The sequence below is a fragment of the Phyllobates terribilis genome, unplaced genomic scaffold (genome assembly GCF_046119375.1).
Source record: "Phyllobates terribilis strain yellow unplaced genomic scaffold, ASM4611937v1 Scaffold_26__1_contigs__length_17865784, whole genome shotgun sequence".
Lineage (NCBI taxonomy): Eukaryota > Metazoa > Chordata > Amphibia > Anura > Dendrobatidae > Phyllobates > Phyllobates terribilis.
Genome location: NW_027362786.1, coordinates 10,945,041 through 10,959,916, shown reverse-complemented (window position 1 = coordinate 10,959,916; position 14,876 = coordinate 10,945,041). Strand labels below are relative to the sequence as shown.

The window sequence follows — 14,876 nt, the reverse complement described above, 5'->3', positions numbered from 1 at the left end:
TCGGACATTAACCTAAAACATATAAAAGACTGCCACTGGTTTGACCACCCTGAGCAACGGGACCGGGTCGCCGCAACGGAGACTACAACCCCAAGAGACCCGGCTCCGGGTAACCCACACGCGTGCACACACGGCCCAGGGGGTGCGTCACAAGCACCTTACTATGTAAAACAAGTCTGTCCGTAAGGTTCAGAGCTACTCAATTATATAGCACGTGAGGTACGGCAACACCGTACTAGATACTCAGGAGTCCAGCATAAAATAAAAAAATAAAAGTCTAAATAATAATAAGATCCTGGGCTCCGTTAGTGGGGAAATAATAATAATAATAATAATATTTTTTTATTTTTATAGCGCCAACATATTCCGCAGCACTTTACAATTTTAGGGGGAACTTATACAAACAATACAGAATAAACACATCTCATATCGAAAGGAGTGAGGGCCCTGCTCACAAGCTTACAGTCTGAGGAAATGGGGGAGACACAAAAGGTAAAATGTACATATATTGTATAATGACAACACACCTACATCCTTATAGGCAACATTAAGGAGTATACTGGAGTTTGGACACAAATGAAAGTTTAAAATTCTTATATATTTTATTGAATCATAATTAAAACAATCACCACAACAATTAAAATTTAAGCAGGAAAGCAATCTATCAGCACACAGGATTATACATGTAGGTCTCAGGTAACGGCTGCATTTAATAATTTAGCATAATCAAAGATAATAAAATTAATGAAAATGGTCAATAAATTTGTAGTTTCCTCATCGGTCTAAGGCAGATCTGGGCAACGTGCGGCCCGCGGGCCACATCTGGCCCTCTGGCTGTTCCAGTCCGGCCCGCGGACCGAGACAGCCGAAGGGCTGATAACAGTGGCCCACGAGCCGCACTGCACCGCACGCCGTCACCGCTCGCCGTCACTGCCCGCCTGCACACCGTCACCGCTGTCTCAATCCGTGGTCTCAATCCGTGGTTAATGCATTGGTGGAGGAGGGGCCGCCACTTCCCTCTTCCACCAATCAGCGTTAGAAACAGCTGACACAATGGCATCAGCCTGCACACTGCGGAGAGTCAGTGCATCAGAGACAGGAGCGTAGGGAAACGGGGAGTGAAGTAAGTATATGCTGGACACAGGGGGGGCTTTAATGCTGGACACAGGGACGGCTTTGCTTTGATGCTGGACACAGGGGGGCTTTAATGCTGGACACAAGAGATGCTTTAATGCTGGACACAGGGGGGGCTCTCATGCTGGACACAGGGGGGCTCTCATGCTGTACATAGTGGGGCTCTCATGCTGGACATAGTGGGGGGCTCTCATGCTGGACACAGGGAGGGCTGTCATGCTGGACACAGGGGGGTCTCATGCTGGACACAGGGGGGCCTCTCATGCTGGACACAGGGGGCTCTCATGCTGGACACAGGGGGGGCTCTCATGCTGGACACAGGGGGGTCTCATGCTGGACACAGGGGGGACTCTCATGCTGGACACAGGGAGGGCTGTCATGCTGGACACAGGGGGGGTCTCATGCTGGACACAGGGGGGCTCTCATGCTGGACGCAGGGGGGCTCTCATGCTGGACACAGGGGGGGCTCTCATGCTGGACACTAGGGAGGGCTGTCATGCTGGACACAGGGGGGCTCTCATGCTGGACATAGGGGGCTCTCATGCTGGACACTAGGGAGGGCTCTCATGCTGGACACAGAGGGGCTCTCATGCTGGACACAGGGGGGGCTCTCATGCTGGACACTAGGGAGGGCTGTCAGGCTGGACACAGGGGGGGGCTCTCATGCTGGACATGGGGGGCTTTAATGCTAGACACTGGGGGGCTTTAATGCTGGACACTGGGGGGCTGTCATGCTGGACACTTGGAAGGGCTGTCATGCTGGACATGAGGAGGCTCTCGAGCTCTCATACTGGACATGGGGGGGTGGGTGGTGCACATGCTGGACATGGGAGGGCTGTGTGGGGCTCATGCTGGACATGGGGGGCTGTGTATGGCTCATGCTGGACACGGGAGGGCTGTGTGGGGCTCATGCTGGACATAGGGGGCTGTGTGGGGCTCATGGTGGACACAGGAGAGCTGTGTGGTGCTCATGCTGGACACGGGAGGACTCTGTGGGGCACATACTGGACATGGGAGGGCTGTGTGGGGCTCATGCTGGACATGGGAGGCTGTTTGGGGCTGATGCTAGACATGGGGGGCTGTGTATGGCTCATGCTGGACACCGGAGGGCTGTGTGGGGCTCATGCTGGACATGGGGGGGGCTGTGTGGGGCTCATGCTGGACATGGGGGGGCTGTGTGGGGCTCATGCTGGACTTGGGGGCTGTGAGGGGCTCATGCTGGACATGGGGGGCTGTGTGGGGCTCATGCTGGACATGGGGGGGCTGTGTGGGGCTCATGCTGGACATGGGGGGCTTTGTGGGGCTCATGCTGGACATGGGGAGGCTGTGTGGGGCTCATGCTCATGTTAATATTAATATTGAGCAGAATTCATTTCAGCCTATTGGTTCGGCCCTCCCCAACAGTCACGGTCTCTCATGTGGCCCCTCGGGAAAATTAATTGCCCACCCCTGGTCTAAGGTGTCCATTGCCATAAAGAGACAGTGTCAGCGGTATAGGCAAAAGCACAAATTATGTGCTCTAAGGTGACCGTGCTAGCAGCAACAATTTGTAGTCAGGTTGATGCCTAAATAGTCAGAGGTAGTAGGATTAGAAAGTGACAGTGCTAGCAGCAACAAAATAAAGGTAGATTAATGCCAGCCTATAAAATATGAACCAAATTATGGACTTTTAAGGTGACAGTGCTAGCGGCAACAAAATATGGTTAAATTGATGCCCAAATAATGTCCAATAGTGGGCTATTGCGTAACGCACAGTAGGTAATGACTAAACGCTGGTTCACACAAGTGTCAATTATGTAGTTAGGTTAATGCCTAGGTAGTCAGAGAGGGTTGGATTAAAAAGTGACAGTGCTAGCAGCAACAAAACTAAAGGTAGATTAATGCCAGCCTAGAAAATAGAAACCAGACTATGGACTTTTAAAGTGACAGTGCTAGCGGCAACAAAATATGGTTAAATCGATGCCCAAATAATGCCCAATAGTAGGCTATTGCGTAACACATAGTAGGTAATAACTAGACGCTGGTACACACAAGTGTCAATCCAAAACAGACCTCAGGTTTAACATAGACAGTGGGGTAAACTACTTACAGCCAGATAGCATGAGAAAGGGTAACCCACGATTCCTGGTCCTGCACCCCGACGACGCCGTTTCGCCACACTTCTTCCAAGGGGCGTTAACTATCCTAAGTAAACCTGCACCTTAAATAGTACCTGTGTCCAATCAAATCACATTGTCGCTGCGTTGCTCGGTATTATGGGCGCGTGATCGCCGTCCGGCAGCCAGCATCACAAACCAGAGACTTCAGCTTCCGGCGCTTGGAACGCAAGCGTGGAACCCTTAGCCCTCCCAGGTGCGCCAAAGCGAAAGTCAGCAGGTCCCGTCGGCTGCGCACGCGCACCTACCAAGCAAGGCATAATGTACGCAATATCTGGCAGCGGAGAGCTCACAGAGCGGGGACAATGTAGTAGTGGTGGGAGAGTCATACTAGCGAGACAGAAGACACAAAAGAAAAGAGAAAGAACAAATTAATTAATTATGACTGCTGGAGAGAAAGAGAAGAAAACCAGAAATAGGTAAATATGAAATGAAGAATGAGTCAAATTAGAAAAACAAAATAAAAGGAAAGAAAAAGAAAGAAATTTACTGAGGGTCCCTATTGCATCGATCACCCAATCACCACCCCTTATACACTTAGACCCTGTCATGTAACACCAATAAAAGTCATCTCAGCAAAGCCAAAAAGGGTTGTATAATAGGGGTGAGAGGGGGATCAATCCAAAATGTACTTTTTTGTCCCAAGATCCAACAGCCCATATTAATTCAAATAGTGCACATATATCACAGATTTCTTCCCTGTCGGGCAGTTGCCTCTGGTCACCCAATTGTACACTAGGTGAAGCCAAATATCAGGGATCTATTAGGTCCAACATCTTTTGTGTAGGCCCTGATGATGTTCCTCTTTTTCCCTCCAATCAGTCCAGAAGATGAAATGTTCTTCCAGTCAAATTCAACGGCTCTGCCCAGCAAGGACTCTCAGATGTACTGTACCACTAAAGTGCAAGATATAAAATACATACAATAAATATACATAATTGAAAGAAAAAAGGTTAAAAACATACACTTCAAACAGGAGATTACCGTTACAAATTTATCAAGTTTATATATTGTATAATGCAGCCTTGATATACTAAATAGGATAAATAATATTACATGGACTGGTCGCCAGCCAGTATGTGTACAGTCCTGACCGAGGCTATTAAGTGCATGGCTGGTATGAACCTGAAACTGAAGAAGATTTTAATATGGGGGAAAACTGGGACGGACAGATGGTGTGTGGAGGCGATACACCAGCCTAAAGAAATGGGTTTTTAGGGTCCGCTTGAAACTGTGGGTATTGGGAATTAATTGAACTGTCCTGGGTAGTGCATTCCAAAGAATTGGCGCAGCACGCGAGAAATCTTCGAGACGGGAGTGGGAAGTTCGGATTATGGAGGATTTTAGCTTTAAGTCAGTGGCCGAACTGAGGGCACGTGTAGGGTGGTAGACTGAGACAAGGGAGGAGATGTAGGGGGGTACTGAAGCATGAAGCGCTTTTTTGGGTAAGTGTGATAAGTTTAAATTGAACGCTATATTGGATGGGCAACCAATGCAATGACTGGCACAGGGAAGAGGTATCGGTGTAGCGGTTAGCTAGGAATATGATCCTGGCTGCTGCGTTAAGGACGGATTGGAGAGGGGAAAGTTTAGTAAGAGGGAAACCGATTAGTAGAGAGTTGCAATAGTCGAGACGAGAATGAATAAGAGCTACAGTAAGAGTTTTTGCCGAGTCAAAGGTGAGAAAAGTCCTGATTCTTGAGATGCTTTTGAGATGTAGATGACATGAACGAGCGAGTGATTTGATGTGAGGAGTGAAGGAAAGATCTGAGTCAAAAAAGACCCGAAGACAGCGGGCTTGTTGCTGGGGAGTAATGGTTGAGCCACAAACAGAAATGGCAATATCGAGCACAGGTAGGTTAGTGGAGGGAGGAAAGACGAGTAGTTCAGTTTTTTACAGATTCAGTTTTAGACAGAGGGAGGACATAATGTAAGACACAGCAGAAAGACAATCACTGGTCTTTTGTAGTAATGCAGGGGTGATGTCCGGAGCATAGGTGTATAATTGGGTGTCATCAGTATAGAGATGGTACTGAAAACCGAATCTGCTGAGTGTTTGTCCAATGGGAGCGGTGTATAAGGAGAAAAGAAGGGGGCCTTGGACTGATCCTTAAGGAACCCCGACAGTAAGGGGAAGGAGAGAAGAGGAGGAGCCGGCGAAAGACACAGAGAAGGAGCAGTCAGAGAGATAGGAGGAGAACCAGGAGAGAACAGTGTCCTTGAGACCAATAGTGCGGAGCATAGTGAGGAGGAGCTGGTGATCCACAGTGTCGAATGCTGCAGAGAGATCCAGGAGAATCAGCAGGGAATAGTGACCATTAGATTTAGCTGTTAGTAGAGCATTAGAGACTTTAGTGAGGGCAGTTTCAGTAGAATGTAAAGAGCGGAAACCAGATTGTAAAGAGTCAAGAAGAGAGTTGTCGGAGAGATAGGGGATTAGACGGGAATGGACCAGGCGTTTTAAGAGTTTAGAGATAAAGGGAAGATTGGAAACAGGTTTGTAGTTGGCCGTGCAGTTCTGGTCAAGGGATGTTTTTTTAAGTAATGGGTGTATGCTGGCATGTTTAAAAGAAGAGGGAAAGATACCAGATGAGAGGGAGAGGTTGAAAATTTTAGTTAGTTGAGTGGTGACAGCTGGAGAAAGGGACTGAAGGAGATGTGAGGGAATAGGGTCACTGGTACAGGTGGTAGGGTGAGTAGATGCAAGGAGCCTGATCACTTCATCTTCCGTGAATGGTTCGAAGTCAGAGAGTGAGCAAGATACAATGGGGCGGGGGACAGCATGCATAATGTTTGGGGATTGGGAGAAAATTTCCTGTCGGATATGGTCAATTTTTTCTTTGAAATAATTGTCCAGATAGTCAACGCTGAGGTTGGTGGTCGGGCCCTGTGGTGTTTGATTGAGGAGAGAATGAAACGTGTCAAAGAGTCGTTTAGGATTATTGGAAAGTGAGATGATGAGGTTGTTAAAGTAGGTTTGCTTGGAGAGGTGAAGGGCAGAGTCGTATGTTTTCAGCATAAATTTATAATGGAGGAAATCTTCGGGCAGATTAGATTTTCTCCACAGCCGTTCAGCTCACCTGGAGCACCGCTGGAGAAGACATGTTTGAGGCTTGTGCCAGAGTTGTCGCCGTCTATGCCGAATTTTTCTTTGTGTAGGAGGTGCAGCTTCATCCAGGGCGCATAGCATTATTTCGTTATAATGCTTCAATGCAGAGTCGGGACATGAGAGGGAGGAGATTGGGGCCAATGATGATTGCAACTTTTTTATAAATTTCTGGGTGTTAATGGTGCGTATATTTCTATAAGTGTGGAGAGTGGGGGTGTCTTGAGTAGAGTCACAGTTCTTGACAGAGAATGAAAGAAGATTATGGTCAGAGAGTGGAAGGGGAGAGTTAGTAAAGTCATGTACTGAGCAAAGCCGGGAGAAGATCAGGTCCAATGTGTTCCTGCCTTCATGTGTAGGAGAATTAGCAAGCTGTGAAAGGCCGAAGGAGGAGGTTAATGATAAAAGATGAGCGGCAGATGGGGAAAGAGAATTGCCAATTGGGATGTTAAAATCTCCCATGATTATTGTGGGGATGTTGGAGGATAGAAAATTTGGAAGCCAGGCAGCAAAGTGATCCAAGAACTGACGGGAGGGACCTGGAGGGCGATAGACAACCGCCACTCGCAGGGAGAAGGGCTGGTAGAGTCTGACTGTGTGGGCCTCAAAAGAAGGGAAGATATGGGAGGGTACTGGGGGGATAACCTGAAAAGTACATTTTGTTGAAAGAAGTAGACCAACACCTCCCCCTGATCTGTTGTTAGGTCGCGGGGTATGAGAGAAGTGTAGGCCACCAGAGGAGAGAGCTGCAGTGGCGGTGGTGTCCGACTGCAGGATCCAGGTTTCCGTGAGAGCCAGAAGGTCGAGGGAATTAGAGAGGAAAAAGTCATGGATGTAAGAGAGTTTATTACATGCTGAGCGTGCATTCCAAAGGGCACAGTTGAATGAGACAAGTACTGGCCTGCGCAAAAGCACCGTCTAACTAACTAACTAGTTATATACAGGCCTCTGATCAGACTTTGGTTTAGGCGCCCCCAAAAAAAATGTAGTTGCATGCACGGTTACCCTCTACAATGATGCCGAGGGCCTTAAATTTCTTACAGATCTGGGTCTGACTCGTCAGGTGCTAGCAGGCAGCTGATGGGGCTTCCTTCCCATACGGCGGTATCTCCATCCAGACCATCGTGGCTCGTCTCCTTCTCCGACAACCGTCACTCCTCACGCTAGCCTCCAGCTGTACTCGCCCACCTTTGTCATCTTCCCTAGATACCAATTTCTGTTGAAAAACAAACTTAGCAGGTAGTAGTAAGGAAACAGTAACCTCCTGTGGTCACATGATCCCATTGCAGCTTATACATATCATACATTAGTATATATAAATGGACTAGATGGTGGCCCGATTCTAACGCATCGGGTATTCTAGAATATGTTTGCGGCCGACTGGGCGCAATTAGCAGAGCGGTGTTTAAATTTGGCGCCAAAATTGCTGAATGGTTGCGGCCGATCAGCAAAGCGGTGTTTACATTTGGCGGCAATGTCAGTGATTGGTCGCGGGCGGCGGCCGCGACCAATCAGCGAACCGTGTTAGTGAGGACTGGAGAGCGTGTTTAAATTTGGTGCCAAAATCGCTGATTAGTCGCGACCTCGACCAATCAGCAAAGCGGTGTTTAAATTTGGCGCCAATAATGCTAATTGGTCGTGGCCTGTAAACGCGACCAATCAGCAGAGCAGCGTTTACATTTGCCGCCCATATCGCTGATTGGTCGCGGCCGGCCACGGCGACCAATCAGCAGAGCGGGGTTTAAATTTGGCGCCAATAATGCTGATTGGTTGTGGCCGGCGACCGCGATCAATCAGCAGAGCGGCGTTTAAATTTGCCGCCCATATCGCTGATTGGTCGCGGCCGGCCACCGCGACCAATCAGCAGAGCGGCGTTTAAATTTTCCTTCCATATCGCTGATTGGTCGCGTGCGTCGACCGCGACCAATCAGCGTCGTATTAGTGAGGACCGGGGAGCGGCGCTGCTTGTGCAGCTACTTCCGCTGCGAGCAGCTGGGAGATGAGCGGCTGCTCGCAGCAGAAGCATCCCGACTCGCGGCGCCGCTCCCCGTTCCTCCGTTCACACTTGCCGTCCGGAGATCAGCGTTTATGCTGCGGAAAAATCCGCATCATGGGCACAGCACATGCAGATTTCAATTGGGGAACATTGCTGCCCTTCTACCATGCATTTTTAATGCGTTTCCGCAGCTGCAAAAACGCCGCGGAAACGCATTAAAAACGCATCGTGTGAACTCAGCCTAAGGCTCGTTTTGAGTTTGCCAAAAGACATGTGGGAGACTCCCCAAATGTATGGAAGAAGGTGCTGTGGTTAGATTAGACCAAAATTGAACTTTTTGGCCACCAAGGTTCATCACCCCAAGAACACCATCCCCACAATGAAACATGACGATGGCAGCATCATACTGTGGGGATGTTTTTCAGCAGCAGGGACAATGAACAAGGTCCGAGTCGAGGGGAAGATGGATGGAATGAAATACAGGGATATTCTTGAGCAAAACCTGTTTCAGTCTGTCAGTGATTTGCGAGTGGGATGGAGGTTCACCTTCCAACAAGGCAATGACCCAAAGCATACTGCTAAAGCAACACTCAAGGTGGGACGTGTAAATGTTTTGGAGTGGCATAATCAAAGCTAAGACCTTAATGCAACTGAGAAACTGTGATCAGACTGGAAGATTGGTTTTCACCAGAGGAAACCATCTAACTTGAAGGAGCTGGAGCAGTTTTGCCTTGAGGAATGAGCAAAAATCCCAGTGGCGAGATGTGGAAAGCTCATAGAGACTTATTCAAAATGACCTGCAGCTGAAATTGCTGCAAAAGGAGGCTCTACAATGTCCTGACTTAATGGGTGGTGAATAGTTTTGCACACTGAAGTTTTCAGTTATTTTATCCATTTTGTTGTTTGCTTCACAAAATAAAGAAACCCAAATGTTCACAGTTGTAGGCATGATCTTTATAAGAACTGATGCAAACCCTAAAAAAACAGTGAAATTCCAGATTGTGAGGTACCAAAACACAAAAAATGGCAAGGAATACTTTCGCAAGCCACTGTATATATACAGTTGTGCTTAAAAGTTTACATACCCCGGCAGAATTTTTGCTTTCTTGGCCTTGTTTCAGAGAATATGAATGATAACAAAAAAAACTTTTTCTCCACTCATGGTTATTGGTTGGGTCAAGCCATTTTTTGTCAAACTACTGTGTTCTCTCTATTTAAATCTTAATGACAACCAAAAACATCCAAATGACCTCGATCAAAAGTTCACATACCCTGCTGATTTTGGCCTGATAACATGCAAAGAATTTGACACGAATAGGTTTGTATGGCTACTAAAGGTGACATCCTCACCTGTGACCTGTTTGCTTGTAGTAAGTGTGTGTGCATAAAAGCTGAGTGAGTTTCTGGGATCCAGACAGACTCTTGCATCTTTTATCCAGCCACTGACGTTTCTGGATTATGAGTCATGGGGAAAGCAAAAGAATTCTCAACGGATCTATGGGAAAAGGTAGTTGAACTGTATAACACAGGAAAGAAATGCAAAAAAAAATCCAAGGAATTGATAATGCCAGTCAGTAGCATTCAAACTGTGATTAACAAATGGAAAATCACGGGGTCTGTAAAGACCAAACCATGGTCAGGTAGACCAACAAAAATTTCGGCCAAAACTGCCAGGAAAATTGTTCGGGATGCAAAGAAAAACCCACAAATAACAACAGCTGAAATTCAGGACTCTCGGAAAACTAGCGGTGTGGCTGTTTCAAGATGCACAATAAGGAGGCACTTGAAGAATAATGGACTGCATGGTCGAGTCGCCAGAAGAAAGCCATTACTGCGCAAATGCCACAAAGTATCTCGCCTACAATATGCCAAACAGCACAGAGACAAGCCTCAAAACTTCTGGAACAAGGTAATTTGGAGTGATAAGACCAATATTGAACGTTCTGGCTACAACCATAAACATTACATTTGGAGAGAGGTCCCACATGGCCTATGATGAAAGGAACACCATTCCTACAGTAAAGCACAGAGGTGGATCGCTGATGTTTTGGGGATGTGTGAGCTACAAAGGCGCAGGAAGCTTGGTAAAAGTTGAAGGAAAGTTGAATGCAGCATGTTATCAGCAAATACTGGAGGCAAATTTGCACTCATCAGCCTGTAAGATGCGCATGGGATGTACTTGGATGTTCCAACATGACAACAATCCAAAACAGAAGGCCAAGTCGACTTGTCATTGGCTACTGCAGAACAAAGTGAAGGTTCTGGAGTGTCCATCTCAGTCTCCTGACCTCAATATGATTGAGCCAGTCTGGGGAGATCTCAACCGCTGTTCATTCTAGACAACCCAGGAATTTACAAGAACTGGAGGCTTTTTGCCAAGAAGAATGGGCAGCTTTACCATCTGAGAAAATAAAGAACCTCATCCACACCTACCACAAAAGACTTCAAGCTGTAATTGATGTTAGAGGGGGCAATACACGGTATTAAGAACTGGGGTATGTGAACTTTTGATCAGGGTCATTTGGATGTTTTTGGTTGTCATTAAGATTTAAAAAGCGAAAACACAGTAGTTTGTCAATAAATGGCTTCACCCAACCAATAACCATGAGTGGAGAAAAAGTTTTTTGTTATCATTCATATTGTCTGAAACAAGGCCAAGAAAAGAAAAATTCTGCCGGGGTATGTAAACTTTTGAGCACAACTGCATATATTCTCACTACAGCCGTCCGCTTTTAGTCAATGGGGAGGTGCAGAGAGCTGTTAGTCTCTGCTCACTATACTATTAGCGCACTGTTCTCACTCCCAGGACATGGACAACCAGCTGTGAACACATGCCATACACATTAGCTGCAGAGCAGACAGTCAATTAATGTGCAGGGGAGTGATTACAACGTGCTCATTGTGTAGTGAACGGTAACTAACAGCCCCTGCACCGCCTTGATGACTGGAAGTGAGTGGCTGCAGGGAGAATAAAACCTAATTTTCTCCCTGAAGTTGCTGCTCCAGTAAGGCGACTAAATAGGATTTAAATGCTATTTACCTGCTGTTTGCACTTACATCTGCAGATAAATGGCATTTCTGGATGCAACAGGTTCCCTTTAAGGATTCATTTATATGCTGTCTTATATATCATTATTAAATAGAAATGTTATAATTATGGGTGCTTACACTTAATAATCAACCATAACATTGTCTATTTGGAGTTGGCTGTCATTGGAAATTGTGAATGTGAAAGTTAATAACAACTGGATAATGTATGACTGATAAATATTCCATGGATGAGAAGTATTATCTTTTATGTAATATCTTTTTTCCTCTTTTCTGTCTTTTAATAGGATTCAACCTATTAATATATATTGACATTCTACAAGTCCCACTTTAAAATCTGTGGCTTTGTGTTTAAAGGGAGTTAAACTAATGAGGCAGTTTTTCTCCTCTACAACCAACAGAGCATTATTTCAAGGGTGACAGAAAGACCCTCCGTGAGAGATTTGCAGGGCATCAGACAGCCGCTGATGAGCATGCCAGCCGTCCAAAGAGCCCAGAAATACACAGGTATATGCCAGGGGTGCTATAATACTGTCATCATGCATGCCAATCTGTTCATATTAAACAATGCAATATTATTTTGTTTATAATTAAAATAAATTTAATTGGGACGCTTTCTATTGGGGATGGCTATCTTTTTGGGTTAGTGTGCAAATGGCCATTTATCTCTTTCTGGTCTTATGAAGTTCCACATTATACCAGTATGTAATGCTGGAAACCATTCTTGGATTATCACATATAGTTTAAAGAGGTATTCCCATCTCCAAGATCATATCACAATATGTAGTAGTTGTAATAATAATATTAGCAAATGCCTCCAATTAGAAATGTAGTATAGTTCTTCTGATTCACTATGTCACTTACCCCATGTGCAGGGCATTGAGGACCTTAGGTATCCATAGTTATGACCACATGACAAAACGGAAGGAATTGATGCATTTTATATGGTTTGTGTTCCTATAAGCTTTATTAACTTACAGCCCCAAAAATCCTTAAAGTACTATGTTTTCCTGTGTCTTAATGTATAATGAATTATATAATTTAGTATACATCTGCACTGTGTATTGTTTTACGTGTATATCAGGTTTTCTCCCATAAAAAAAGAAAATTTCCTTATGTATTTTTATGTTGCTTATATTTTCAGACATTTTGATTCTGATCACTAGATTTAGATTTAGCCACCACCATTTAACTGGTTTATAACCACAGCCCATCAACCTGTATATAAGCCCCTAGCTCCCCCTGTACATTCCCAAAGATATTTTTTATAAGTCTCCTGCGTTGTATGCTAATCAGTACTGTCCAGTCCAATGGGCATCGGTGGTCTGGGGTCTACAACTCCTCTATTGAACATATAGAAGAAAATTGCGCACATAAAACTCTAATTAAAAATTATTCACATTTTCTTGAATACAAGAATACAACATAGAGAAAACTAAGTAAAAAGGTGGTGGTGCGGGGTGATGCACGGTAACAAGCCAATAGGTGGCACCAAAGCTCAACCAGGTCTACAAATAATCATATAGCTTGAAAAAAGGTAAATAGTGAAGCCGGCTTAAGGCATTATTATGTAAGAGTAGGCATTGGCTAATAGATCTATATAGAGATGTAGATACATAGTACACTATACATAAAGTGATCTAGTGCAGTAAACAAGAGACATAGATGGTAGTTCAACTAGGACATACTATAGATCAATGCCAAAGCACCACGTTGTAAATTAATTAGCCTATTGCATGCCTAAACAATTAAAAAAAAAGTCATATACCTTAGGTCAAAGAGAAGTGCCACTTCCCCAACATGTGTTTTGGCAGGCGTGCCTTATTCCCAGTTCAGAGTATGCTCCAAGAGGCGAATACGAAAGGAGACAATTTACCATTGTGAAACCTGCCCTGAGAAATCTGACCTTTGCATTGATTACTTCAAAGCGTATCACAAGTCCATAAATTGATAAAAATTGGCTTTTACTCTGTTAACACAACACACTTTTAGAATCTGATATACTCCACACAACTTACTCATACCACCACATTATAAATTCATACACCAGTAAAACAAAAAACATTATTATCATTACTAGAACTATACAGCTAGATAATTCCTTGAGGGGTATAGTGTCCAAAAATGGGGTCACTTGTGGGGGTTTCCACTGTTTAAGCACATCAGTAGCTTTCCAAAAGTGACAGGGTGTCCGCTATTGACTTTAGTCAATTTTGCATTCAAAAAGTCATATGGTGCACCTTCCCTTCCGAGCCCTGCAGTAGTTTTCCACCACAGATGGGGTACTGACGTGGTCAGGAGAAAGTTCACCAAAAAATTGTATGATGCATTTTCTCTGGTTTAAGGGCATGAAAGTTAGAAAATTGCGGCATTTTCTCCAAATTTCTGATCTTTTCACAAATGAACGCAAAAAATATTATCCTAAATTTACCTCTAACATGGACTACAATGTGTCACAAAAAAACATCTCAGATTCAGTGGGATCCGTTGAAGCAATAGCGTTATTAAAGTTATCCTGGTCAGAATTGAAAAAAATGGCCTGTCATGAAGGTGAAAACTGGCAAGGGCATAGGCGTTCAAGGTGGTGACTTTAGTTTATATTGGGTAAATCTGGTGACCGGTTTCAGGATGTGAAATATAATTGAACGAGTTATATTTTTGTGGCAGAAAAACATAATCTAAATGCTCATATCTAATGTGCCTACGTGGAGAGAGGTTTTACTAAATTCAGAGTAAAAATTACTTGTTTTATGTAGAATTCCATACTTGTTTAAAGGGTTTGCCAAGGCTAATAATATGTAGTATAATATGATAATATCACCTTTGTGGTGGTCTGGCACCCAGACAATTAACACTTTTACGGCTGGTTACAGACAGTGAACAGTTTAGCCAGTTTACTGGCCATTGTCGAAAACTGCATCTTGTCTCCTATTCATTTCAGCAAGAGCCCCCTTAATTTAATCACTTTGCACATGATAACATAATGGTACATCACCATCAGGGTGTGCATGTATGGAGCAGGTTCTTCCCCCGACAACAGCGATTTGAGCTAGCTCTGATTGCTGCTTTTTAACTTTATATGTCACTGTCAATCAGTGATGGTGGCATTTAATAGGTTGGGTCGCTGGAGTGCTTGTCAATTTCACAATATAGTGTAACTCTCTAGTTCTGCTGTATACGGTACAAGTGATCAGATGATTGCAGGTTCAAGTCTTAGTCTAAAAAGTTACACATAGAGCCCAGAAATCTATTTTCCCGGGTAAGTCTATGAAGCATATTGACATAATCCTGCTGACCTGAAATGTTTGCAATTGTTACTGCACCACAAAAGCCATAAAAACAGAATGCAAAAAACATTGGCAGAATACACAGACATGTGAACAGTACCATGGACTATTAGATAACCGTGAAAAACTGACTTCTGAATGAGCCCTTA

At 44.7% G+C, this 14,876-nt stretch overlaps 1 long non-coding RNA gene across 1 annotated transcript; it reads right to left on the bottom strand.

The window, feature by feature from the left end:
* Window positions 1-3,194: 3,194 nt before the first annotated feature.
* Window positions 3,195-13,323, bottom strand: LOC141176479 (uncharacterized). Its single transcript, XR_012253165.1, has 3 exons — window positions 13,209-13,323; window positions 7,438-7,612; window positions 3,195-4,186 (listed from the first exon to the last, which is right to left on the bottom strand). It is a non-coding gene; the product is annotated as an uncharacterized lncRNA (long non-coding RNA).
* Between the last annotated feature and the right edge of the window lie 1,553 nt (window positions 13,324-14,876).